The 26,270-nt window shown below is 37.8% G+C and overlaps 1 protein-coding gene and 1 non-coding gene across 3 annotated transcripts in view; one reads left to right on the top strand and one right to left on the bottom strand.

Moving 5' to 3' along the window:
* Positions 1-26,270, top strand: part of EcR (Ecdysone receptor) — a 276,657-nt gene that overhangs the window by 73,350 nt on the left and 177,037 nt on the right. The window lies entirely within an intron of this gene.
* On the bottom strand, positions 3,752-3,823 carry TRNAD-GUC (transfer RNA aspartic acid (anticodon GUC)). The gene has a single exon. It is a non-coding gene; the product is annotated as a tRNA-Asp (tRNA).

Below are 26,270 nucleotides of genomic sequence, written 5' to 3'. Positions count from 1 at the left end.
TGGGAAATGGTAAACACCCAGGTATTTACCAATATGTGGGTATAAACTACATAAACTAAAATCATCCAATAGATGCGAAAACACAGCACCTTAGCAAACTTTAACTGACCATGAATAAAATTACCTTTTTTGAATACGTGGCAAGTTAAAATATGACAAATTTTGGTCCATATTTTGGTAAATCTCTCATATATAGTGACAGCATAATTTTGATATTTGGGGGGTTTTTTAGTCCACGTGGTTAAACTGCCTTTCTGGCATTCTTTTTGATTTTCTGTTTGACAGAAAAACAAAATTTTTATTTCAAACTAAATTTTATTTACCCAAATAATATTATATTTGATGGCCGTAGAGTTTTTAAAGATTTAGAATAATTATATCAGGAACTACGGACTTGCACTAACAGAAACAAGTAAGAACGTATCAGTCAGCGTTATCGACAGAGATGTACCCTCAGCCGCGGACCTGAAGAAATGAAGCAAAACACTATACTTCCTTCTGACGTCTATATGGGTTTTTGAGTTTTTGGGGTAATTTCTCACGAACTGTAGACTTCCCCCAAAAAACTGCGCCGTCGTAACAGGGTCCGCAAGAAGAACTTTTTGGAAAGAAATTCAAATCGATCCAAGACAAGCTATTAAAATGCACTTTCTAAAAAGTACACGAATGACGTGACCGATATAATCCATATTCCAACCTGATACATGGCTGGAAGAAATAATACGATGTGCAAACTTTGGACCAATTAGAAACTCCCTGCGAGAGTTATCTTTGCGAATTTGCCATGTTAGTTGGTGTCGGCAGGGCTTTCTAGAGCTTTCATGTCACTACCTCTGGAAGTATGGACTTGACCCCGAAAAATTGTACCGTCGTAAAACGATCCGAGAGGAGCTCTTAAACTTCACTTTATCCGAATTTCGTGTGGGAGATACCCGAAGGATATCTATCTATTATATATTTGAGTTTGGTGATAAGTGACTGACTGACTGACTCATCATCAACGCCCAGCTAAAACGGCTAAAGCTAGGAGCTTGAAATTTTACCAGTAGATCACTGTTGGTGCAAATGTGAGAGATAAGGCCAAGTTTTGCAAAATTCGTCCTGGAACCACAAAAAATAACAATAACAAAAATCCTTATAATTCACTGTTATTACTTACTTATGTACTTAATTGGCAACACATTTGTCAAATTAAATTCTATAATTTCTCAATACCGTAAAATATCACAAACAATTTCAAATTTTGTAGTTCACTTCTAGGCGCATTTATTTTATCGTAAACCAATATATATTGGAAAGACAATGAAGGTTGTTATTTTCCATTGCAACAGATGTCGCAGTTGGTGATAATGGTATAAACTTCAAGTAAGCTATAAAATTTTGCTATAAGCTATATAATTTTGTTTTCACATAACAGGTGTCGCACAAAAGATTTTCTTTCGTTAAAATCCAGTTAGACAAAAAATGATTACAAACGATCAATTTGTAAAAATTTTGATTTTCAATTTCAAATTAAAACAAAAATTCTTTCAATAAAGTTTGGTTTGTTGTACATATGAGTTGCTGTTGAAGACAAAATTAGGGCATTAAATTCAGAAATCGGTCAGAAATAACAAAAATAACTTCTATTAAAAAAATAGTTTTAATGTTGAGATTTTCTTTATAATTGTGTCACTTCTGCTAACGAAGTAGCGGGCACATGCTAGTAGTCCATATTCGAACTCGATTTATTCCTGGAAGTAATATTATCATATGCAAAATTATGATCAATTCGGTTACTCCCTTAGAGAGTTATGGTGTGCACAATTTTACCGAACATTTTTTACATTTGTGGAGTGGACCGATATGGGCCATCTTCGAACTTAAACTAATTAGCATAGACTTGTCCCCGAAAAAAGTTAAGGTTATAAAAAGGCCCATGAGGACTACCAGTTGTACAAACTTCAAAATGATCCAAGAGCTGGCCTTAGATTGCAATTTTGTGCAAAACTTTGAAACTTTGTGTGGGAGGTACCCAAAGGTGGGAAAAGTTCAATATAGGCCATATTCGAACCCTATCTATGTTTCGAAGATGATCCAAGCTTCGACAAAATCGGTTGCTACCTTCGAGAGTTATCGTGCGCACCATTTCAGCGAAAAATGTTGAACTCTGCGTGGAAATACCCATAGGATTGAATTGATTAGGCATATTTTCGAACTTGATCTAAGTTTGGACAAAATATTACGGAGTGAAAAGTTTAAATCAAATCAGTTGAACCGTCCGAACAATATCGTTAGCACCAGCTAGCACCAGAACAGAAGGGCTGAATGACCCCAAATTGCCTGAATTCGTCTAAATATACTTGGGTTTTGGAACCCAATATTTCGATGAGGTCCAAAACCATGATCAAAGTGTATTCATATATTCTCGCTAGCTTAAAAACTCGAGGTATAGAAATTAGGATTATTGAGCTGAAAAACCTACACAGAGTCAGGGGTTGTGCTTCTTTATGGAGGAAATATCCCCTGAAAGAATATCCTTTGGGAGAGTATCCTCTGAAAGAGTATCCTCAAGGGAATATTCTCTTGGAGAATATCCTTACACAAATATTTCGGACATTCGAATCCGCCTTGTCTAGAGTCGTGGCTTCGATTGTTGTGGGCTCAATATATCGCTCCGTTAATAAGTTATTACACCTCTGCTTCTCGGAAAGCTTGTAAAAAATATAAAATATAAAAAAAATATAAAAAATATAAAAAGTATAAAAAATATAAAAAAATATAAAAATATAAAAAATATAAAAAAATATAAAAAATATTAAAATATAAAAAATGTAAAAAATATAAAAAGAAAAAAAAAATACGAAAATATTAAAATATTAAATAATTAAAATATAAAAATTTTAAAATATGAAAATATAAATATAAAAATATATAACAAATATAAAAATATAATAAGAAAAAAAAAATACAAAAATATTAAATTATTAAATTATTAAAATATAAAAATATAAAAAATAATAAAAAATATAAAAATATATAAAAAATGTAACAAATATAAAAAATATAAAAAGAAAAAAATACAAAAATATTAAATTATTGAAATATAAAAATTAAAAAATATAAAAATAAAAAAATATAAAAAGAAAAAATATTAAAATATTAAATTATTAAATTATTAAAATATAAAAATATATAAATATAAAAATATAAAAAAATATAAAAAATATTAAAATATAAAAAATGTAAAAAATATAAAAATAAAAAAAATATAAAACATATAACAAATATAAAAAATATAAAAATACAAAAATATTAAAATATTAAATTATTAAATTATTAAAATATAAAAATTAAAAAATATAAAAAATTAAAAATATAACAAATATAAAAATATAAAAACGTAAAAATATAAAAAATATTAAAATATAAAAATGTAAAAATATAAAAATATACAAATATAAAAATATACAAATATAAAAATATAAAAATAAAAAATAATAAAATATAAAAAATATAAAAATATAAAGAATATAAAAAAATAAAAAATATAAAAATACAAAAATATAAAAATATAAAAATACAAAAATATAAAAATATAAAAAATATAATAAATATAAAAAATATAAAAAAATATAAATATAAAAATATATAAAAAATAAAAAAAAAATAAAAAATATTAAAATATAAAAATAGAAAGTAAATATATAAAATAAAAAACATAAAATAATTAAAAAATGAAACATTTAAAAATAAAAAAAACTTTAATTCTCTCCCCGACGGGGAATTGAACCCCGGTCTCCCGCGTGACAGGCGGGGATACTAACCACTATACTATCGAGGATGTTGATCTAGCCTTAAACAAACAGGCCTTTGTGCAGTGTGGGAAAGAAAGGGGGGTAGTTTTGACATTCTATGTGTCTTTCTAAACGCAAATAAAATGGAAACGGAGAGTATGTTTGACTTGGAATATTTTTGAGATAATGGGCATATGAAACATAATTTGATGAATCATTACAAATTTTTCTAAAATTGCTTAAATTTAAATGGTAACTTAACATTTTTGTTTCTATTCTCTATCCTAATTGTTCCAGTTTTTTTTATAAAGCCTCTCCTGAAAAGGCTAGTGCCCACCCTGATTTTTATCAATTTCCAATGAATTACAAAAACAACATTTTTTTTTTGCAAAAACTCATTAATTCAGCCAAATTAACTTTTATCTTCACTTGACTTTCTTTACATCTTTGATAAATTTGAGACATGAAATAAAAATCGTCAATAAAGAAGAAGAACAACAACAAAATATCCAATCAATTTTTAATTGTTTGCTTAAATTTTTATCAGGAACAACAACAACAGCAAAAAGATGTAGACAGCAAAACAGAGGATAATTTATTATTTTTGGAAACCATTCAAAAAAAAAAAAAAAAACAACTACATATTTATTCTAAGTAGACATTTTTTTCGAAAAAAAAAATTAAGATAAAGAAATTACGCATTAATGTTTTATTTTTTGTTTTTGTTCGTCTTCAAAGAAAATTGCATTCACGTGTCGTCATTTGGCGAATATTTTGCTCCTGGCCAAAATATGTGGCTACTGAAAACTAATTAGATAAAAAAAATAATGGAATTTTGTGTTGAAGTTTTGTTGTTCTGCAACAATGTTGCATTTTCTAATGATTATCAACAGGAAGTTTCATTATTTGTTTGCAATGAGAGATAGTCGGAACGAAATGAGAAGTTAATACGAAGAAGCAATAGGAAGGTAAGAAGAAGGTTGGTATTGGTTGGTATTGGTCATGTAATGCCCTACAATGGTTACCCCACAAACATTAAAAAAATTTTGATGAAGTACGTCTTTTCTGACAAATGACGTCATTTGGCGATCAGCAGCTTCTTTTGGGTCATCACCTCTGAATGCCGTTATTTCATCAATTATAGGAGCCTAGTTCCAGAGATTTCGCAAATCACCGAATCAGAGGCCTCATCCCAGTTGCAGCTGCTCGCTATATACCTGATGGTCAAATACCCAAAGTAAGAACAAATTTCCCATCAGAGGCGGCGGAACTAGCGAATGAGCGTGATGATCTTCGTCGACCCGACGCTACTGACCCCAGAGTTAGGCATATCACACTGGATGTTAATGGGTTGGTCTGTAAGCACAAGCGGAACAAGTGGCTAGATTATCTGAAGAGCCGCAATTAGTGAATTGTGGTCAACGGTTAAGTCGCTTTCGAACCCTGGAGAGAAAGGGAAACAGGACCTCAGTTTAGCGAAGTTACGCTGATTGATCCAATGAGATGTCCAAGTTATTTTAATCGACAGTTTGTCGACCACCTCGGTAGTAACAGGGCAAAGTTAGTAGTACTACGGAGCATTAAATCTCTTCCCGCCGAGGAGGAACCACCACGATCCACAATGGATGGTGTTGCAAATGTCATTAGGAACGTTAACTCATCCAAAGTTTCAAGCCCAGGCTATAGGTCCAGCTGAAATAGATGGAAGGGCTGGGTGTTGAGTATTCAAACTGTCGAAGTCTGGTAAGTGGCTAGGCTGGCTCCGCTTCCGAGGCCAGATTAGGACGCCAGCAAAGGTGAATCGAACTGAGACTTTACTTCTCCTCAGCATCGGAAATAGCTATGCAGTTGCATAAATCTGCACGCTATCTCCACACATATTAGTCGAAGACTTTACCAGATCAAACCGTGCGATAGATGACGGTGTTATCTGTGCTCGACTTTGATACTATCTTTAAGCGCTCCACGCTGTTTGAGGACTTCGAAAAGACTACTCTCCGGTTAAGTTTGAAACGTCGTTCGTGGAACTCTGAAACAAACAGTCGAAGTCCCGTAGTATAAAACAGGGAGTTCCCCAAGGTGGGGTAATACCTCTGGAACTGTTAATCTCTATAACTTTCCTCTGTTCCACCCCCAGATGGAATTGAAATCGTTACTTTATATTAGGAGGGGTCTATAGATGCCGCCTATCTATAAAAAAAGGTCTATAGGAGCAGCGTCTTTTTCAGAAAAGGTTCATAGAAACACTTTTTGTTTCAGAAAGGGTCTATGGAAGCACCCTTCATTTCAGAAAAGGTCAATAGAAGGTTGCTTTCGTTAGGAAAGGGTCTATAGGAGCACCCTTTCTTCACCTTCTATAGACCCTTTCCTAAAGAAAGCAAGCTTCAATAGACCTTTGCTGAAGTAAAAGATGCTTCTACGGACCCTTGCTGAAGGAAATTATGCTTCCATAGACCCCTTTCTGAAGAAATGTTGCTTCTATAGACGCATTTTGAAACAAAGGGTGCTTGTATAGACCCCTTCTGAAAGAAAATGCGCTTCTATTGACCTTTTCTGAATGAAAGGGTGCTTCTATTGACCTTTTCTGAATGAAAGGGGGCTTCTAGTGACCCTTTCTGAAACAAAGGGTGCTCCTAGTGATCCTTCCTGAAACAAAGAATACTTTTATTGACCTTTTCTGAATGAAAGGGTGCTTTGAAGGATACTTTCATTGGGAAACGGTCTATATACGAAACGGTCTTTGGATGCACCCTTTCATTTAGAAGGGGTCTATAGAAGTACGTACCCTTTCTATCTGAAAAAGTCTATATAAAGTCTAAGGGTCTCTGGAAGCACTCTTTCTTTCAGAAGGGGTCTCTAGAGGCACCCTTTTTTAGAAGGGGTATCTAGAAGCACCCTTACTTTCAGAAGGGGTCTCTAGAAGCACCCTTTCTTTCAGAAGAAGTCTCTAGAAGCACCCTTGCTTTCAGAAGGGGTCTCCAGAAGCACCTTTTCTTTCAGAAGGGTTCTCTAGAAGCCCCCTTTCTGAAAGAAAGGTTGCTTCTATAGACGCATTTTGAAACAAAGGGTGCTTCTATAGACCCCTTCTGAAAGAAAATGCGCTTCTATAGACCTTTTCTGAATGAAATGGTGCTTCCATTGACCTTTTCTGAATGAAAGGGTGCTTCTAGTGACCCTTTCTGAAACAAAGAATACTTCTATTGACCTTTTCTGAATGAAAGGGTGCTTCGAAGGACCCTTTCATTTAGAATGGGTCTATAGAAGGACCCTTTCATTTAGAATTGGTCTATAGAAGGACCCTTTCTCTACGAAACGGTCTATCTGAAAAAGTCTATATAAAGTCTAAGGGTCTCTTGAAGTACCCTATCTTTCAGAAGGGGTCTCTAGAGGCACCCTTTTTTAGAAGGGGTATCTAGAAGCACTCTTTCTTTCAGAAGGGATCTCTAGAAGCACCCTTTCTTACAGTAGAGGTGTCCAGAAGCACCCTTTCTTTCAGAAGAAGTCCCTAGAAGCACCCTTTCTTTCAGAAGTGGTCTCTAAAAGCACCCTTTCTTTCAGAAGTGGTCTCTAAAAGCACCCTTTCTTTCAGAAGTGGTCTCTAAAAGCACCCTTTCTTTCAGAAGAAGTCCCTAGAAGCACCCTTTCTTTCAGTAGGGATATCTAGAAGTACGCTTTCTTTCAGAAGTGGTCTCTAGAAGCACCCTTTCTTTCAGCAGTGGTCTCTAGAAGCACCCTTTCTTTCAGAAGGGATCTCTAGAAGCACCATTTCTTTCAAAAGAGGTCTCTAGAAGCACCCTTTCTTTCAGAAGAAGTCCCTATTAGCACCCTTTCTTTCAGAAGGGGTCTCTAGAAGCACCCTTTCTTTCAGAAGTGGTCTCTAGAAACACCCTTTCTTTCAGAAGTGGTCTCTAGAACACCCTTTCTTTTAGAAGGGGTCTCTAGAAGCACTCTTTCTTTCAGCAGTGGTCTCTAGAAGCACCCTTTCTTTCAGCAGTGGTCTCTAGAAGCACCCTTTCTTTCAGAAGGGATCTCTAGAAGCACCCTTTCTTTCAAAAGAGGTCTCTAGAATCACCCTTTCTTTCAGAAGGGGTCACTAGAAGTACCCTTTCTTTCAGAAGTGGTCTCTGGAAGCAACCTTTCTTTCAGAAGAGGTCTCTAGAAGCACCATTTCTTTCAAAAGAGGTCTCTAGAAGCAACCTTTCTTTCAGAAGAAGTCCCTATTAGCACCCTTTCTTTCAGAAGGGGTCTCTAGAAGCACCCTTTCTTTCAGAAGTGGTCTCTAGAAGCACCCTTTCTTTCAGAAGTGGTCTCTAGAACACCCTTTCTTTTAGAAGGGGTCTCTAGAAGCACTCTTTCTTTCAGCAGTGGTCTCTAGAAGCACCCTTTCTTTCAGCAGTGGTCTCTAGAAGCACCCTTTCTTTCGGAAGGGATCTCTAGAAGCACCCTTTCTTTCAAAAGAGGTCTCTAGAAGCACCCTTTCTTTCAGAAGGGGTCACTAGAAGTACCCTTTCTTTCAGAAGTGGTCTCTGGAAGCAACCTTTCTTTCAGAAGAGGTCTCTAGAAGCACCCTTTCTTTCAGAAGAGGTTTCTAGATCTATAGAAGCACCATTTGCTTCAGTAGGGATCTATAGAAGCACCCTTGCTTTCAGCAGAGATCTATAGAAGCATCCTTTTTATCAGAAAGGGTCTACAGAAACACCCTTTCTTTCAGGGTCTATAGAATCACTCTTTCTTTTAGAAGCACACCTTCTTTCAGTATAGGGATCTGTAGAAGCACCCTTTCATTCAGAAGGGTCGCTAGAAGAACCCTTTCTTTCACAAGAGGTGTCTAGAAACACCCTTCCCTTCAGTGGGGATCTATAGAAACACCCTTTCTTTCAGAATCTATAGAATCACTCTTTCTTTTAGAAAGGGCTTGGTGGTTTCAAATGACCCCGCCTGAGTCGTGTTCTTGCATTATATGAAGGATTATGGATTTTGTTAATGTAGGCTATGCTGACTGAATCTGTATATGTGGAATAATAAGACCCACTGTTTATTATACCTCAATACCTTCAATAGTAGGCTACTAATTGTCGGCTAATATTGGCTTCGGGTTGATTGACAGGACAACATTTGTTTAGTTGCATTTTATTGATAGCCATTCTCTGGTCCCCTTAAGTGCTTGAAACCAGTTCTTATGTTCCTCTTTGGTAAAGAAGGCCAAGGAGAACAGATCCTGAACTAAAGTTAAAAAAAAAAACAAAGCAAACAAATTGTCGAATAATGGCATTTGGCCTATATATGGTTCCAGGTAAACTTAAAACTTAAGCAACAACAACAAAAACAAATTAGTATTGGATGGCAATTAAGAAGGAAGAGGAGAGAGACTCCTCATGGTTTTCGACAGAGGCTTTAACCCTTAATAAATTTCGGCTTGGCAGGAGTAAAGCAGCTGTTGTGTCAGACACACACAAAGGCAAATAAGACGACAGAGGAGGAGGTGGTGGAGTTGTTACCACCAAGTCAAAGAATATTTTTGTACAGAGAGAAAGAAGAAGAAGAAGAACTTTGTTCTTGTGCTTCTTCTGTTTTGGTAAACCGAATTTGTCAGCGTCTCCTCGAACAAAACCATAAATACCCACATATTAAGCTGACTGAGTGGCAGACATACAGGGCTTCTAGAAACATGTAGGTATGTGTGTATAACTGTGTGTATCTGCAAAGACATATCTGTGTGCAGAAGAAACACCCCGTTTTCCTCTCCAACGGCAGTGTAAGTGTGTGCATGTTTGCGTGTGTAAGTAAAACTTACCGAAAAAACAATCTTTTGGATGTGCTCCTGTTTTTTTGGGTGGTAAAATTTTGTCGATTGGATTGAATGTCTGTCTCTGTAGCGCATGTAAGTAAGTGTGTGCGTGTGTTTGTGTGCAAAATGTATCTGTGTGTAAATTTGAAACTTGGTGAGTGTGTATTTTTCAAGATCAAGGTCAACCAACACCGACTGACTGACTGGCACATGTTGTGCTTTCATTATGGAAAAATATCCAAAAATAACAACAACAACACCAACGGCGACAACAATAGGATCACACCAAACGACACAAAAACTGCACAAACAAGTTGGCGTGGTTTTGTTTATTGTTGCTGCTGTTGTTTTTGCGTATTTTGTCGTTTGTGTTTGGGTTTGTTGTTTCGTTGCATTTCTGTTCGTTTTTTGGTGTTTGGCGTTTCTTTTCTTTTTTGGGGAGGAGAACAAAGAAAATTAAATTGACCGTCATCGTCGTAGTCGTTGTTCAATAAATTACAATCCAACAAATGTCCGCTGAAAAGGAGAAAAAATATTTGTTAGACAGTAGCAGACAGACACATTTATATTCATATGTCCACCATATGTGTTTGACTTGTGGGAGGGGGAGTTGGATGGAGGGGGTTGGATGAGGATTGAAAGTTTCCTGAAGCACATGTATAGATCTCCACTTGCATTTAAAAACGCAAAATAAATGCATCAAACTTTATCAATAGCTAGTAGACCCTTAACAATTTTTGTGTGGATAAATACCTTTTAAAGGTCTTTTTGAAGGATATGACAGTAGAGCGATTGAAGTACTCCTAAAGATTTTCTTTAGATAGATGACTTCTTTGATATAAATAGAACACGTCCTAAAGGTTTCTATACATGTAAATCCACCTAATGATATTTTTCTACAAATGGAAGACTTCAAAAAATAGATAGAAGACTTTCCAAATGTATTCTAGGAAAAGAAGGAGTCATAAAGATTTTCTATAGAAAAAAGACCTCCTAAAGGGAAGACCTTTTGGAGGTCTAGCTAGAAGACCTCCTTAAAGTTTTCTATAGAAAAAAGACCTCCTAAAGCTCTTCTAGTGAAGAAAGGCATCTTAAAGGTTTCCAAAAAAAAACTCCTAATGGCCTTTCATATGTAGAAGAAAGGGGTTATCAAAGCACATATTCTTTCAGAAGGGGGCTATCTATAGAAGCACCCTTTTTTCAGAAGGGGTCTATAGATGCACCCTTTTTTCCGAATGGGTTTATAGAAGCATCTTTTCTTTGAGAAGGGGTCTATAGAAGCACCCTTTCCGAATGGGTTTATAGAAGCATATTTTCTTTTAGAAGGGGTCTATAGAAGCACCCTTTCTTTCAGAAGGGGTCTATAGTAGCACCCTTTCTTTCGAAAGGGTCAATAGAAGCACCATCTCTTTCAAAAAGGGTCTATAGAAGCACCATCTCTTTCAAAAAGGGTCTATAAAAGTACCCTTTCTTTCCGAATGGGTCTGTAGAAGCACCTTTTCTTTTAGAAGGGATCTATAGAAGCATCCTTTCCTTCCAAAGGGTTTATAGAAGCATATTTTCTTTGAGAAGGGGTCTATAGAAGCACCCTTTCTTTAAGGAAGGGTCAATAGAAGCACCCTTTCTTTAAGGAAGGGCCAATAGAAGCACCATCTCCTTCAGAAAGGGTCCATAAAGCACCCTTTTTTCCAAAAGAGGTGTATAGAAGCACCCTTTTTTCCAGAAGAGGTGTATAGAAGCACCCTTTTTTCCAGAAGAGGTGTATAGAAGCACCCTTTTTTCCAGAAGAGGTGTATAGAAGCACCCTTTTTTCCAGAAGAGGTGTATAGAAGCACCCTTTTTTCCAGAAGAGGTGTATAGAAGCACCCTTTTTTCCAGAAGAGGTGTATAGAAGCACCCTTTTTTCAGAAGAGGTGTATAGAAGCACCCTTTTTTCAGAAGAGGTGTATAGAAGCACCCTTTTTCCAGAAGAGGTGTATAGAAGCACCCTTTCTTTCAGAGGAGGTGTATAGAAGCACCCTTTCTTTCAGAAGAGGTGTATAGAAGCACCCTTTTTTCCAGAAGAGGTGTATAGAAGCACCCTTTCTTTCAGAAGAGGTGTACAGAAGCACCCTTTCTTTCAGAAGAGGTGTATAGAAGCACCCTTTCTTTCAGAAGAGGTGTATAGAAGCACCCTTTCTTTCAGAAGAGGTGTATAGAAGCACCCTTTCTTTCAGAAGAGGTGTATAGAAGCACCCTTTCTTTCAGAAGAGGTGTATAGAAGCACCCTTTCTTTCAGAAGAGGTGTATAGAAGCACCCTTTCTTTCAGAAGAGGTGTACAGAAGCACCCTTTCTTTCAGAAGAGGTGTATAGAAGCACCCTTTCTTTCAGAAGAGGTGTATAGAAGCACACTTTCTTTCAGAAGAGGTGTACAGAAGCACCCTTTCTTTCAGAAGAGGTGTATAGAAGCACCCTTTCTTTCAGAAGAGGTGTATAGAAGCACCCTTTCTTTCAGAAGAGGTGTATAGAAGCACCCTTTCTTTCAGAAGAGGTGTATAGAAGCACCCTTTTTTCAGAAGAGGTGTACAGAAGCACCCTTTCTTTCAGAAGAGGTGTATAGAAGCACCCTTTTTTCAGAAGAGGTGTATAGAAGCACCCTTTCTTTCAGAAGAGGTGTACAGAAGCACCCTTTCTTTCAGAAGAGGTGTATAGAAGCACCCTTTCTTTCAGAAGAGGTGTATAGAAGCACCCTTTCTTTCAGAGGAGGTGTATAGAAGCACCCTTTCTTTCAGAAGAGGTGTATAGAAGCACCCTTTCTTTCAGAAGAGGTGTATAGAAGCACCCTTTCTTTGAGAAGAGGTGTATAGAAGCACCCTTTCTTTCAGAAGAGGTGTATAGAAGCACCCTTTCTTTCAGAAGAGGTGTATAGAATCACCCTTTCTTTCAGAAGAGGTGTATAGAAGCACCCTTTCTTTCAGAAGAGGTGTATAGAAGCACCCTTTCTTTCAGAAGAGGTGTATAGAAGCACCCTTTCTTTCAGAAGAGGTGTATAGAATCACCCTTTCTTTCAGAAGAGGTGTATAGAAGCACCCTTTCTTTCAGAAGAGGTGTATAGAAGCACCCTTTCTTTCAGAAGAGGTGTATAGAAGCACCCTTTCTTTCAGAAGAGGTGTATAGAAGCACCCTTTCTTTCAGAAGAGGTGTATAGAAGCACCCTTTCTTTCAGAAGAGGTGTATAGAATCACATTTTCTTTCAGAAGGAGACTAGATGCACCCTTCCTTTCAGAAGGAGACTGGATGCACCCTTCCTTTCAGAAGCTGTCTCTAGAAGCACCCTTTCTTTCCGAAGGCGTCTCTTAGAAGTGCACTTTCTTTCAGAAGGGCTCTATAGAAGCACCCTTTCATTTAGAAGGGGTCTATAGAAGCACCCTTTCATTTAGAAGGGGTCTATAGAAGCACCCTTTCTTTCAGAAGCGGTCTCTAAATGCACCCTTTCTTTCTAAAGGGGTCTATAGAATCACCCTTTCTTTAAGAACGGGCCTATACAAGCACCCTTTTTTCTGAAGGAGTCTGTAGAAGCACCCTTTCTTTCAGAACGGGTCTATAGAAGAACATATGTATGTACATATGGCATTCGCAGGAACAGGCAAAGCGTAAGAGGCCGTGAAGCCTAATTCTTTCTAAGTAAAGGTATATATAGAGCGAAGAAGTTACAAGTGTAGATTCGCAGGCTCTTACTTAGATGGTCCGATACAAAACATTTGTTCAATTAGCCATTAAGTAGAAACTGAACCAAAACGACGACATGCGGAGCTGATCAAAAGAGAGTTCATTGTAAACAGATGAAATGAAAGAAGACCCAAGAAAATCCTGTACTTTGTCGTTTTAAAGCCAATCGAGGCCAATGTTTGGTATTTACCAATCTACCAGTATTTGAAGGTTGTTATTAGAAAGAATTCGAACGAATTTCGAAGTCAAAAAAATTGGTTTAATATTTCCTTTAAAAAGATTGAATAAGCTGAAAAAATAGTTTGTCAGGAACCGCTTATTATGACAACATGCTCTTTTTTCTTCCTCCCTCTCCCCTCGCCTCGGTTATCTAGTTCCTTGGAACATGCAGAAAAACATCGTTTGCAATGCAAAATAAAACCCCCAATAAATTGCATACATTATGTAAGGCGAACCCAATATTTTGTTCTCATCGACGAAAGAAAAAAATTGGAGATTTTTAAGAAATTGATCCTTTTTTGCGTTCTTAACTCCAAGGCGCAGGCAGACAACAGCAGACAGTTGAGATAAAAATCCGACATGCATACATTTAGAAGCAGTAATTTAGTTTAGCATTTTTTATGAGTTCTCCTTGTATTAAGATACACATGCACACCTAACAGCCAACTCCTGGTGTCTAGACAGATGAGGAGTGTGTGGTGTAGTATGTATTGAGCTTACTGTCTGTCAGTATGTCTGCCCTGCCCGTCTGTACACAAAGTATCTAATTATCTGCCATTGCATATTGGCAATTTGCAGACGCCCAACCAGACTTTGAACGCAAACTCACGCAATATTTTCTTTCTTTCTCCTGCTACTCGCTCCTCCTCCTCCTTGCCAATATTGAAATGAAATTTTAGATTCAGAACATTCTGTTTCGAGACATTTTTATGAGGAACCAAGCCAAACTTTTGCTAATGATATTTAATATTTTTTGTTTGTTCATGTTTGTCATGGACTTAGTGGTGGGCTCAACAACGCATATCAATATTTCAATATTTACAGTAACAATTTCAATGTCTCGCCTTGTTTCCGTTCTTTCCAAAAAAGAAAATCAAAAAAAGGCAGGGTATGGCAAAACATCTGCAGATTAGCTGGGTAAAAGATAACATATTTTCATTTCATACCAGGACAGCGGGAAACTTCAGGACAGGGAATATAATTTTTAAAGGGACCTACAGAAGCAGGGACCTTTTTTTCAGAAGGGGTCTCTAGAAGCACCTTTTCTTTGAGAAGGGGTCTCTAGAATTACCCTTTCTTTCAGAAGGGGTCTATCGAAGCAACCTTTCTTTGAGGAGGGGTCTATCGAAGCACCCTTTCTTTGAGAAAGAATCTATCGAAGCACATTTTCTTTCAGAAGGGGTCTATCGAAGCACCCTTTCTTTCAGAAGGGGTCTATAGATGCACCCTTTCTTTCAGAAACGGTCTCTAGATGCACTTTTTCTTTTAAAAGGGGTCTACCGAAGCACCCTTTCTTTGAGAAAGTGTCTATCGAAGCACATTTTCTTTCAGAAGGGGTCTTTCTTTCCCTTTCTTTCTAAAAGGTCTCTAGATGCACCCTTTCATTCAAACGGGGTCTATAGAATCAGACCTTTCAAGAAAGGTCTCTAGATGCACCCTTTCATTCAAACGGGGTCTATAGAATCACCCTTTCTTTCAGAAGGGGTCTCTAGAAGCACCCTTTCTTTCAGAAGGGGTCTATCGAAGCACCTTTTCTTTGAGATGGGGTCTATCGATGCACCCTTTCTTAGAGAAGGGATCTATCGAAGCACCCTTTCTTCCAGATACGGTCTCTAGATGCACCCTTTCTTTCAGAAACGGTCGCTAGATGCACCCTTTCTCTCAGAAACTGTCTCTAGATGCACCCTTTCTTTCAGAAACGGTCTCTAGATGCACCCTTTCTTTCAGAAACGGTCTCTAGATGCACCCTTTCTTTCAGAAACGGTCTCTAGATGCACCCTTTCTTTCAGAAACGGTCTCTAGATGCACCCTTTCTTTCAGAAACGGTCTCTAGATGCACCCTTTCTTTCAGAAACGGTCTCTAGATGCACCCTTTCTTTCAGAAACGGTCTCTAGATGCACCCTTTCTTTCAGAAACGGTCTCTAGATGCACCCTTTCTTTCAGAAGGGGTCTGTCGAAGCACCCTTTCTTTCAGAAGGGGTCTATAGAAGCACCCTTTCTTTCAGAAGGGGTCTATCGAAGCACCCTTTCTTTCAGAAGGTGTCTATAGAAGCAACCTTTCTATCAGAAGGGGTCTATTAGGCACCCTTTCTTTCAGAAGGGGTCTAGAAACACCCTTTCTTTCAGAAGCTTTCTCTAGGAGCATCCTTTCTTTCAGAAGGTGTCTATAGAAGCACCCCTTTTTTCAGAAGGGGTCTCTAGAAGCAACCTTTGTTGCAGAAGGGGTCTATAGAAGCACCCTTTCTTTCGTAAGGGATCTCTAGAAGCACCCTTTCTTTCGTAAGGGATCTCTAGAAGCAACCTTTCTTTCGAAAGGGGTCTATAGAAGCAGCCTTTCTTTCGGAAGGGGTCTATAGAAGCACCCTTTCTTTCAGAGGGGGTCTATAGAAGCACCCTTTCTTTCAGAAGGGGTCTCTGGATGAACGCTTTCTTTCAAAAGGGGTCTATAGAAGCACCCTTTCTTTCAGAGGGGGTCTATAGAAGCACCCTTTCTTTCAGAGGGGGTCTATAGAACCACCCTTTCTTTGTGAAGGGGTCTCTAGAAGCACCTTTTCTTTCAGAATGGGTCTCTAGATGCACCCTTTCCTTCAAAAGGGGTCTATAGAAGCACTCTTTTATAGATGAACGTAGATGAATGGGTCTCTAGAAACACCCTTTCTTTCAGAAGGGGTCTACTGAAACACCCTTTCTTTCAGAAGGGGTCTCTTGACGCAACCTTTCTATCAGAAGGGGTCTCTAGAAGCAACCTTTCTATCAGAAGGGGTCTCTAGAAGCAACCTTTCTATCAGAAGGGGTCTATAGAAGTACCCTTTCTTTCAGAAGCGGTCTATAGAAACACCCTTTCTTTCAGAAGGGGTCTATAGAAGCACCCTGTCTTTCATATAGGATCTCTAGAAACAACCTTTCTATCAGAAGGCGTCTATAGAAGCAGCCTTTCTTTCAGAAGGGGTCTATAGAAGCATTCTTTCCTTTAGAAGGGGTCTATAGAAGCATCCTTTCTTTCAGAAGCGGTCTCTAGATGCACCCTTTCTTTCAGAAGGGGTCTCTAGAAGCACTCTTTGTTCCAGAAGGGGTCTCTAGAAGCATACTTTCTTTCAGAAGGGGGGCCGAGAAGCACTCTTTCTTTCAGAAGGGGTCTCTAGAAGCACTCTTTCTTTCAGAAGGGGTCTATAGAGGTACCCTTTCTTTCAGAGGGGGTCTATAGAAGCACCCTTTCTTTCGGAAGGGGTCTATCGAAGCACCGTTTCTTTCAGAAGGGGTCGATAGAAGCAACCTTCTTTCAGACGGGGTCTCTAAAAGCACCCTTTCTTTCAGACGGGGTCTCTAGAAGCAACCTTCTTTCAGGCGGGGTCTCTAGAGGTACCCTTTCTTTCAGAAGGGGTCTCTAGAAGCACCCTTCTTTCAGACGGGGTCTCTAGAAGCACCCTTTCTTTCAGAAGGGGTCTCTAGAGGTACCCTTTCTTTCAGGCGGGGTCTCTAGAAGCACCCTTCTTTCAGACGGGGTCTCTAGAGGTACCCTTTCTTTCAAAAAGGGTCTATAGAAGCAACCTTTCTTTCAGAAGGGGTCTCTAGAAGCACCCTTTCTTTCAGAAGGGGTCTCTAGAAGCACCATTTCTCTCATAAGAGTCTCTAGAAGCACCCTTTCTTTCATAAGGGGTCTATAGAAGCACCTTTTCTTTCGGAAGGGGTCTATAGAGGCACCCTTTCTTTCATAGGGGATCTCTAGAAGCACCCTTTCTTTCAGAAAGGGTCTCTAGAAGCACCCTTTCTTTCAGAAGGGGTCTATAGAAGCACCCTTTCTTTCAGAAGGGGTCTATAGAAGCACCCTTTCTTTCAGAAGGGGTCTATAGAAGCACCCTTTCTTTCAGAAGATGTCTATAAAAGCACCCTTTCGTTCAGAGGGAGTCTGTAGAAGCACCCTTTCTTTCAGAAGGGGTCTATAGAAGCACCCTTTCTTTCAGATGGGGTCTATACAAGCACCTTTTCTTTCAGAAGGGGTCTATAGAAGCACCCTTTCTTTCAGAAGGGGTCTATAGGAGCACCCTTTCTTTCAGAAGGGTTCTATAGAGGCACCCTTTCTTTCAGAAGATGTCTATAAAAGCACCCTTTCGTTCAGAGGGAGTCTGTAGAAGCACCCTTTCTTTCAGATGGGGTCTATACAAGCACCTTTTCTTTCAGAAGGGGTCTATAGAAGCACCGTTTCTATCAGAAGCGGTCTCTAGATTCACTCCTACTTTCCGAAGGGGTCTCCAGCAGCACCCTTTCTTTCCGAAGGGGTCTCCAGCAGCACCCTTTCTTTCAGACAGGGTCTACAGAAGCAACCTTTCTCTCAGAAGGGGTCTATAGAAGCACCCTTTCTTTCAGAAGGGGTCTGTAGAAGCAACGATACTTTCCGAAAGGGTCTACAGAAGCACCATTTTTCTCAGAAGTGGTCTCTAGAAGCACATTTTCTTTCAGAAGGGGTCTCTAGAAGCACCCTTTCTTTCAGAAGGTGTCTATAAAAGCACCCTTTTTTTCAGAGGGGGTCTGTAGAAGCATCCTTTTTTGCAGAAGGGGTCTATAGAAGCATCCTTTCTTTCGGAAGGGGTCTATCGAAGCACCGTTTTTTTCAGAAGGGGTCGATAGAAGCACCCTTTCTTTCAGAAAAGGTCTATAGAAGAACCCTTTATTTCAGAAGGGGTCTGTAGAAGCACTCTGCCATTCAGAAGAGGTCTCTAGAACATAGACGAAAAAGATGAGCAATCGCCTTCACCATACAAATTCCCTCTTCGTTTTCATCACTGCTCTATAAGCACCCTTTCTTTTAGAAGGGGTCTACAGATGCACCCTTTCTTTCAAAAGGGGTCTATAGAAGTACCCTTTCTGTCATAAGGAATTTCTAGAAGCATTCCTACTTTCAGAAGGGGTCTCTAGAAGCACCCTTTCTTTCAGAAGGGATCTCTAGGTACAACCTTTCCATCAGAAGGGGTCTATTGAAGCATCCTTTCTTTCAGAAGCTGTCTCTAGAAACACCCTTTCTTTCTGAAGCTGTCTCCAGAAACGCCCTCTCTTTCAGAAGGGGTCTCTAGAAGCACCCTTTCTTTCAGAATGTGTCCATAAAAGCTAATTTTTTGTTTGGTACACTCTACTCCTCTATTAGGGATACATAGTTCATTGTTTAGCACAAATTCTCATTGCTTTCCATTATCAAGCAGATCCCCAATTTTTGCAAATATTTGTGTCATTCTTCTTTTCCAAACAAATTGCTTTATCTTTACTTATTTAAGGTTGTTGGAGGGTTCTGAAATTGTTTTCTGGCTTGTCAAAATATTTTCCTTTCTTTGGCTAATTTAAAAAAACGAAAGCAAAACAAAAATCAAAACAGAAAGACTTTCATGCGAGCAGAACATTCCGCTGTCTGGTTGCGTTTGTTTGATTTTGCAAAAAACGGCAGCGGTTGTTTATCTCTCTCCAACAACAGAACCTACTCTACCCCACCATAAACAAACGCTGCCGTACAACCCACCCAATCGAGCATTGGATCCCCACCCTTCAAACAAAAGCAGTTGTCGTGCTTTTTGCAAAAAAATGGAACATTTGCACCAGAGTCAGCCAGTCAATCAGTCACCCAGTAAGTCAGAAAGTGAGTGAATGTGCCACTAAGTGAATGTAGACAACAACAACACCAACAACAACAGCAACAAATAAAAATTATAAAATAAAAAGTGAAATAAAAATAAAGAATTAATAAAGTGAAGCAACCGCATTCAAGGTCATGTGATAATTTCGCTTTTTTCATTATTTACTCAGCAGTGAAGCGCATTTCTGCCGCTGATGTTCTTGTTGTTGTTGCTGGTTTGTTGTTGTATTTTATTTTGTTATGGATTCATAACAATTTTTGCAATATTCCTATACAGACACGTCCATTGATGATACAGCCAGCCAGCAGCAATACACAAAGGAATTAAATGCCAAATTGGATGGTGAAAGAGCGATTGACTCCCAGAGAAGGTGGAGCGTGAAGAAAGCCAAGAGAGTGTAGCAAATGCACACACTTACACGCCGAATCCAACCAACCCCACAATCATCATCACCATCATCATTGGCTTCAGAGTGCAAATTAAATGTTGTGACGGTTGGCTGAAGATACCATGCGTCCGTCCGCCCGTTCCTCCCATATAGCGGGCCATCCACCCATCGCTAATGCAGCCACTTTCCTTTCTTTATTAATGCTGCTCCTCGCCACAATTGCAGACAACAATAACCAATTGATATGATAACAATAACAATAACACATAATGGTTGTTGTTGCTGGAGATTCGTTGAAAATCTTTCGGGAAAATAACAGAAATTGCACCTATTTATTCCATTGATGTGTCGGATATGGTAACAGCGTCAACTGAATATGATGTTTACCAGAAAGTAAGGGATTGCTCAAGATTGCCTAACTTACACATGGAGACGTTTCGACCTTCTATCGCCCTTCCATGAATACGATCTATGAATATGCACAGAAAGAGGACACCCCAATTATCTTCTATAGATTTTAAAACCTCTATATATAGATGACTTTAGAGGTTTTTCCATAAACAGAAGACCATGGAGTGGTCCATATATCCAAGACTTCAGAGATTATTCTATCCATAGAAGCCCTTAAAGTATTTTCGATCCATGGAAACCTTGTGGACTGAATACTAGATATACAGAAAGATATACATATGTATTTGGAATATATGTATGTATGTGGAAGAATCTACGGACTCTAGTTAATGGATAGAGGTGTTTCCATCTATCTAAACAGAGGCGTTTCAGTCTATAGAAGACATTTGGGCTGTCTTTTTTTCTGTAGAAGTCCTTAAGGCCTTGGTACATAAACTGCCTCGCCTGCTTGCCTTACTTTCTTTCGAACATTTGAACTTGCCGACAAAAATGTGGATTAGGATTAAAGTTCAAAATGTTGCGGAGGAGGTACTTGAAGGAATGGACCGACATAGTCCATTATGGAAGTTGATCTTATTTTAGGAGTCATATATTTTCGATTGATATAGCGCCCACTAGTTACTATAGTGGGTCATAGTCTAACTTTTGGATCAGTATGTCAGGAAGCATGGACTTGTCCACGGAAAACATAACATAACGCAACGAACAGCATCGGTATGCATTTTCCAAGGATCTTCGAACAGGCCCTAAACTGCACTTAGACATAAATGCTGAACTTTTGTGGGGGAGGTACCCTAAGGAGAGAATCGATATGGTCCATTTTAGAAGTTAAACTAAATTTGACAAAATATTAGGAGATCAAAAGTTTGGACCAAATTAGTTGTCCCATTGAAGATACATATATCGTGCATTCCATTTTAGTGATATTGGGGGAAATACCGATATTGCCCATTTTCAAACTAAGTTTGGACAAAATATGACGAAGACCAAATTTTGGACCAAATCGGTTGATCCATTCGAGAGTTATCTTGCGCTCCAACCACTACACACGGTGTCATTAGGGGTTTTTGCACCTTTCAGGCTATTTTCTCAAGAAGTATGGACTTACCTCTGAAAAAACTCTTGCCGACGTAAAGGAGGCAGCATATTCAATTTGCTTCAACAGAAATCAAAGTGATTCGAGAGCGGGCCTTAAAGTGAATTTATCCGAAATTTTGTGTGGGAGGTACCCGAATGTGTGGACGAATATAGTTCGTATTCAAACCTGATCTATATCTGGTAGACATATTAGGATGTGTAAATTATGGACCAAATCGATCAATCCATTCAAGAGTTATCGTGCGAACAATTTTTCCGAACATTTTTGAACTTTTGTGGGGGAGGTACCTGAACGGGTGAACCGATATAGCTTATCATCGAACTTAAATTAAGTTTGAATAAAATATTATGAAGACCAAATTTTGGACCGAATCGGCAGATCCGTTCGAGAGTTATTTTGGGCTCCAACCACTACACACCGTGTCATGGGTTTTTTTTGCACCTTTCAGGCTGGGGGGCAAGTCATATGGGGGCAAGTTGCTACAGCAAAAATTAAAGCAATTCGAGAACAGGTCCTAAACTGCAGTTTTCCGAAATTTTGTGTGGGAGGTACCCGAAGGCGTGGACCGATTGAGTCGATATTGGAACCTCATCTAAGTCTGCTAGAAATTGCACAATGTGCAAAGTATGGACCAAATCGGTTATTCCCTACAAGAGTATCGTAAAAATCTTCTATAGATCGAATCTTGTCTTGTATAGATAGAAGATCCTTCAACTCTTCTAACGATAGAAGATCGTTTATGTTTTGTTTTTAAAGAGCCTTTCATATTCCCTGGATGAAAACGTCTTTTGTGCCTTCTATGGGGAACGCTTTTTATCCTTTATGGAAAGATGAAAGTTCCTTTATGGATAGAAATGCTTTCTAAAATGGAGGACTTTTTAATGTCTTGTATGAAGAGAAAAATCAGTAAGGTCTTCTCCAGATAGAAAACCTTCAATAGACTACCGTTAAAGGTGTTCTTAGATAGAAGACCTGTTAAAGTCTAATATCAGAAGTCAAAGTCTCAGAAGACTCTAAATATAAATCTGCTTCTATGGATAGAAAATTCTAAAATGCCTTCTATATGTGGAATAACCTTTTTCCAAAGATGTATAATATTATAAGATGAGACATTTCAATTGCTACATAATGTGATATTACAATATGGTGACATGAATTATGTTATATTTAACATAGTTCACATTGGTGTACGCTTTTGTTTCTGTTAATTGTCTGTTATACATAAACGCCGTCTATGCTTGAATATGAAAATTTAAAAAATTTTGCATGATGTCCAATCTTTATCATTGTATGTCTTTGCTTTTTCCATCGATAGAATGACTTTCAAGATCTTTTACAAATGCCTCTTAACCCTCTAAGGTTTTCTATAAACAGAAGACTCGTTGATAGAAAACCCGTAGGAGCCAGCTCCTCTAGAAAAGTGGGCGTCACGAGTGATGTATTCAAAACTAAGTGACCACAATCGTCAAATATATTTAGAGCGACAGCTTGTAAGGCTATTAGTTCAGAAATAGATGGCATTAGCTGGAAAACAGCTTCAGGCGACATCCATTCCTGAAAATATGATCTGAGGCGCCATCTACACCAAAAGAGATAGTCTCCGGCACAAACAACTCAACAATAGATGACCTCAAGTGTCGCAAATTTAGAACAAATGTTTCAGGCGTCTTCTATTCTACAAGAGATTGCCTCCATTCAAGAAAAGATGAGCTCTAAGAAAGATAACCTCGAGGCTTACTAGTTCAAGAATAGATTATATCGGATGGAAATGGTTTCAGTCGCCATATATATTTCTGAAAAGATGGTCTAATGCGGAAATGGCTTTAGTCGCCATCTACTCCTGAAAAGTTGATCTGAGGCGTCATCTATACCAAAAGAGATAGCCTCAGTCACAAACAACTCAAGAGTAGATGGTCTTCGGTTAAAAAAAATATGGTGCCAAGTATTCTAGTGGAAGGCCCTTTTACCATCGATAGAATGACTTTCAAGATCTTTTACAAATGCCTCTTAATCCTCTAAGGTCTTCTATAAACAGAAGACTCGTTGTTAGAAACCCCGTATGAGCCATATCTTCTAGAATAAGTGACCAAAATCGTCATATATTTTGGACAGCTTCTAGGGTTATTAGTTCAGAAATATATGGCATTAGCTGGAAAATAGCTTTAGACTACATCTACTCCTGAGGCGCCATCTACACCAAAAGATATAGTCTCCGGCACAAACAACTCAACAATAGATGGCCTCAAGTGTCGCAAATTTAGAACAAATGCTTCAAGCGTATTCTATTCTACAAGAGATTATCCTCCATTCAAGAAAATATGAGCTCTAAGAAAGATAACCTCGAGGCTTATTAGTTCATGAATAGATTATATATGTGCGTGAAGATAAAAACGTTTTTGAAAAACCACCACCACTAACACCACTACACTTAGCAAAGACACATTTCTCATGTATAACAGTTATATGACAGTTTTGTACGAGGCTAAAAACGTTTTTGACAAAATGATTTTGAAGGATAGTTGTTTTAGACTATTGCTCAGGATCTAGAAAAGATACGCGCACACGGAAAGTAGCGTTGGACAGCTAAAGGTGCCGAAATTAAACAAATTAAATGGCCTGAGCATTTCATTGTAGAAAATTTGAGAAAAAATTATTTTTTTGAGAAAAAATTTATTTTCAAGGATGATACGCGTATACAGAAGGTACCGTTAGAGTCCTGACAGTCCCTGCTCTTCATAAATGCACAGAATTGAGCATTTCATTGTAGAAAATTTAAGAAAAATTTATTTTTTTGAGGAAAAATGTATTTTCAAGGATGTTTTGGGCTATAGCCCAGGATCTAAAAATGATACGCGTATACAGAAGGTACCGTTAGAGTCCTGACAGTCCCTGCTCTTCATAAAAGCACAGAATTGAGCATTTCATTGTAGAAAATTTGAGAAAAATTTAATTTTTTGAGAAAAAATTTATTTTCAAGGATGTTTTGGGCTATAGCCCAGGATCTAAAAATGATACGCGTATACAGAAGGTACCGTTAGAATCCTGACAGTCCCTGCTCTTCACAAATACAAAGAATTGAGCATTTCATTGTAGAAAATTTGAGAAAAATTTATTTTTTTGAGAAAAAATGTATTTTCAATGATGTTTTGGGCTATAGCCCAGGATCTAAAAATGATACGCGTATACAGAAGGTACCGTTAGAGTCCTGACAGTCCCTGCTCTTCATAAATGCACAGAATTGAGCATTTCATTGTAGAAAATTTGAGAAAAATTTAATTTTTTGAGAAAAAAATTATTTTCAAGGATGTTTTGGGCTATAGCCCAGGATCTAAAAATGATACGCGTATACAGAAGGTACCGTTAGAGTCCTGACAGTCCCTGCTCTTCACAAAAGCACAGAATTGAGCATTTCATTGTAGAAAATTTGAGAAAAATTTAATTTTTTGATAAAAAAAAAATTATTTTCAAGGATATTGGGCTATAGCCCAGGATCTAAAAATGATACGCGTATACAGAAGGTACCGTTAGAATCCTGACAGTCCCTCCTCTTCACAAATACAAAGAATTGAGCATTTCATTGTAGAAAATTTGAGAAAAATTTATTTTTTTGAGAAAAAATGTATTTTCAAGGATGTTTTGGGCTATAGCCCAGGATCTAAAAATGATACGCGTATACAGAACGTACCGTTAGAGTCCTGACAGTCCCTGCTCTTCATAAAAGCACAGAATTGAGCATTTCATTGTAGAAAATTTGAGAAAAATTTAATTTTTTGAGAAAAAATTTATTTTCAAGGATGTTTTGGGCTATAGCCCAGGATCTAAAAATGATACGCGTATACAGAAGGTACCGTTAGAATCCTGACAGTCCCTGCTCTTCACAAATACAAAGAATTGAGCATTTCATTGTAGAAAATTTGAGAAAAATTTATTTTTTTGAGAAAAAATGTATTTTCAAGGATGTTTTGGGCTATAGCCCAGGATCTAAAAACGATACGCGTATACAGAAGGTACCGTTAGAGTCCTGACAGTCCCTGCTCTTCATAAATGCACAGAATTGAGCATTTCATTGTAGAAAATTTAAGAAAAATTTATTTTTTTTTTTGAGGAAAAATGTATTTTCAAGGATGTTTTGGGCTATAGCCCAGGATCTAAAAATGATACGCGTATACAGAAGGTACCGTTAGAGTCCTGACAGTCCCTGCTCTTCATAAATGCACAGAATTGAGCATTTCATTGTAGAAAATTTAAGAAAAATTTAGTTTTTTGAGGAAAAATGTATTTTCAAGGATGTTTTGGGCTATAGCCCAGGATCTAAAAATGATACGCGTATACAGAAGGTACCGTTAGAATCCTGACAGTCCCTGCTCTTCACAAATACAAAGAATTGAGCATTTCATTGTAGAAAATTTGAGAAAAATTTATTTTTTTTGAGAAAAATTTATTTTTTTGAGAAAAAATGTATTTTCAAGGATGTTTTGGGCTATATCCCAGGATCTAAAACTGATACGCGTATACAGAAGGTACCGTTAGAGTCCTGACAGTCCCTGCTCTTCATAAATGCACAGAATTGGGCATTTCATTGTAGAAAATTTGAGAAAAAATTATTTTTTTGAGAAAACATTTATTTTCAAGGATGTTTTGGGCTATAGCCCAGGATCTAAAAATGATACGCGTATACAGAGGGTACCGTTAGAATCCTGACACAATGCAATTCTTTGCAAACGATTTGAGAAAAACTGACATTTTTACTAAAATATATTTTACTAATGTTTTTTCATAAAAACATAAAATAAAAAAATAAAAAATACGAAATACAACTTCACCGAGATTTGAACCTCAGACTGCCGGATTGCAATGCCAAGCCCCCAGCTCACTCAACCACAGCAGGTTCATAGTAATTGCGAATTAAATGCGTAGTATTAGCATGTTTCGTTGTTTCTTTGTTTTTGTCTTGTTCAGGGGTGGTATACACATGGGCACATATGTACATACTCAAGCAACTACAAGTTTTGGCGGGAAAGTGAGCGTTGATATTCGAACACTTCAGTATAACAGATTCGTCCAAAAACGTTTTTGGAATGATTTTCATGGATATATGTTTTGGCCTATTACTCAGGATATTAAAATGATACTTGTACTCGGAAGGTACTGTTGGAATCCTGACAGGCTCTGCTTTCCATGAATGGAGCAAGCATTTCATTATAGAAATTTTGAGAAAAACTGATTTTTTTTGAAAAACATATAGGTATATTTTCATG

The sequence above is a fragment of the Musca autumnalis genome, unplaced genomic scaffold (assembly GCF_047663935.1).
Source record: "Musca autumnalis isolate F117 unplaced genomic scaffold, ASM4766393v1 scaffold_5, whole genome shotgun sequence".
Classification (NCBI taxonomy): domain Eukaryota; kingdom Metazoa; phylum Arthropoda; class Insecta; order Diptera; family Muscidae; genus Musca; species Musca autumnalis.
The sequence above is the reverse complement of the archived record's forward strand: the minus strand, read 5'-3'. Positions and strand labels throughout refer to the sequence as shown.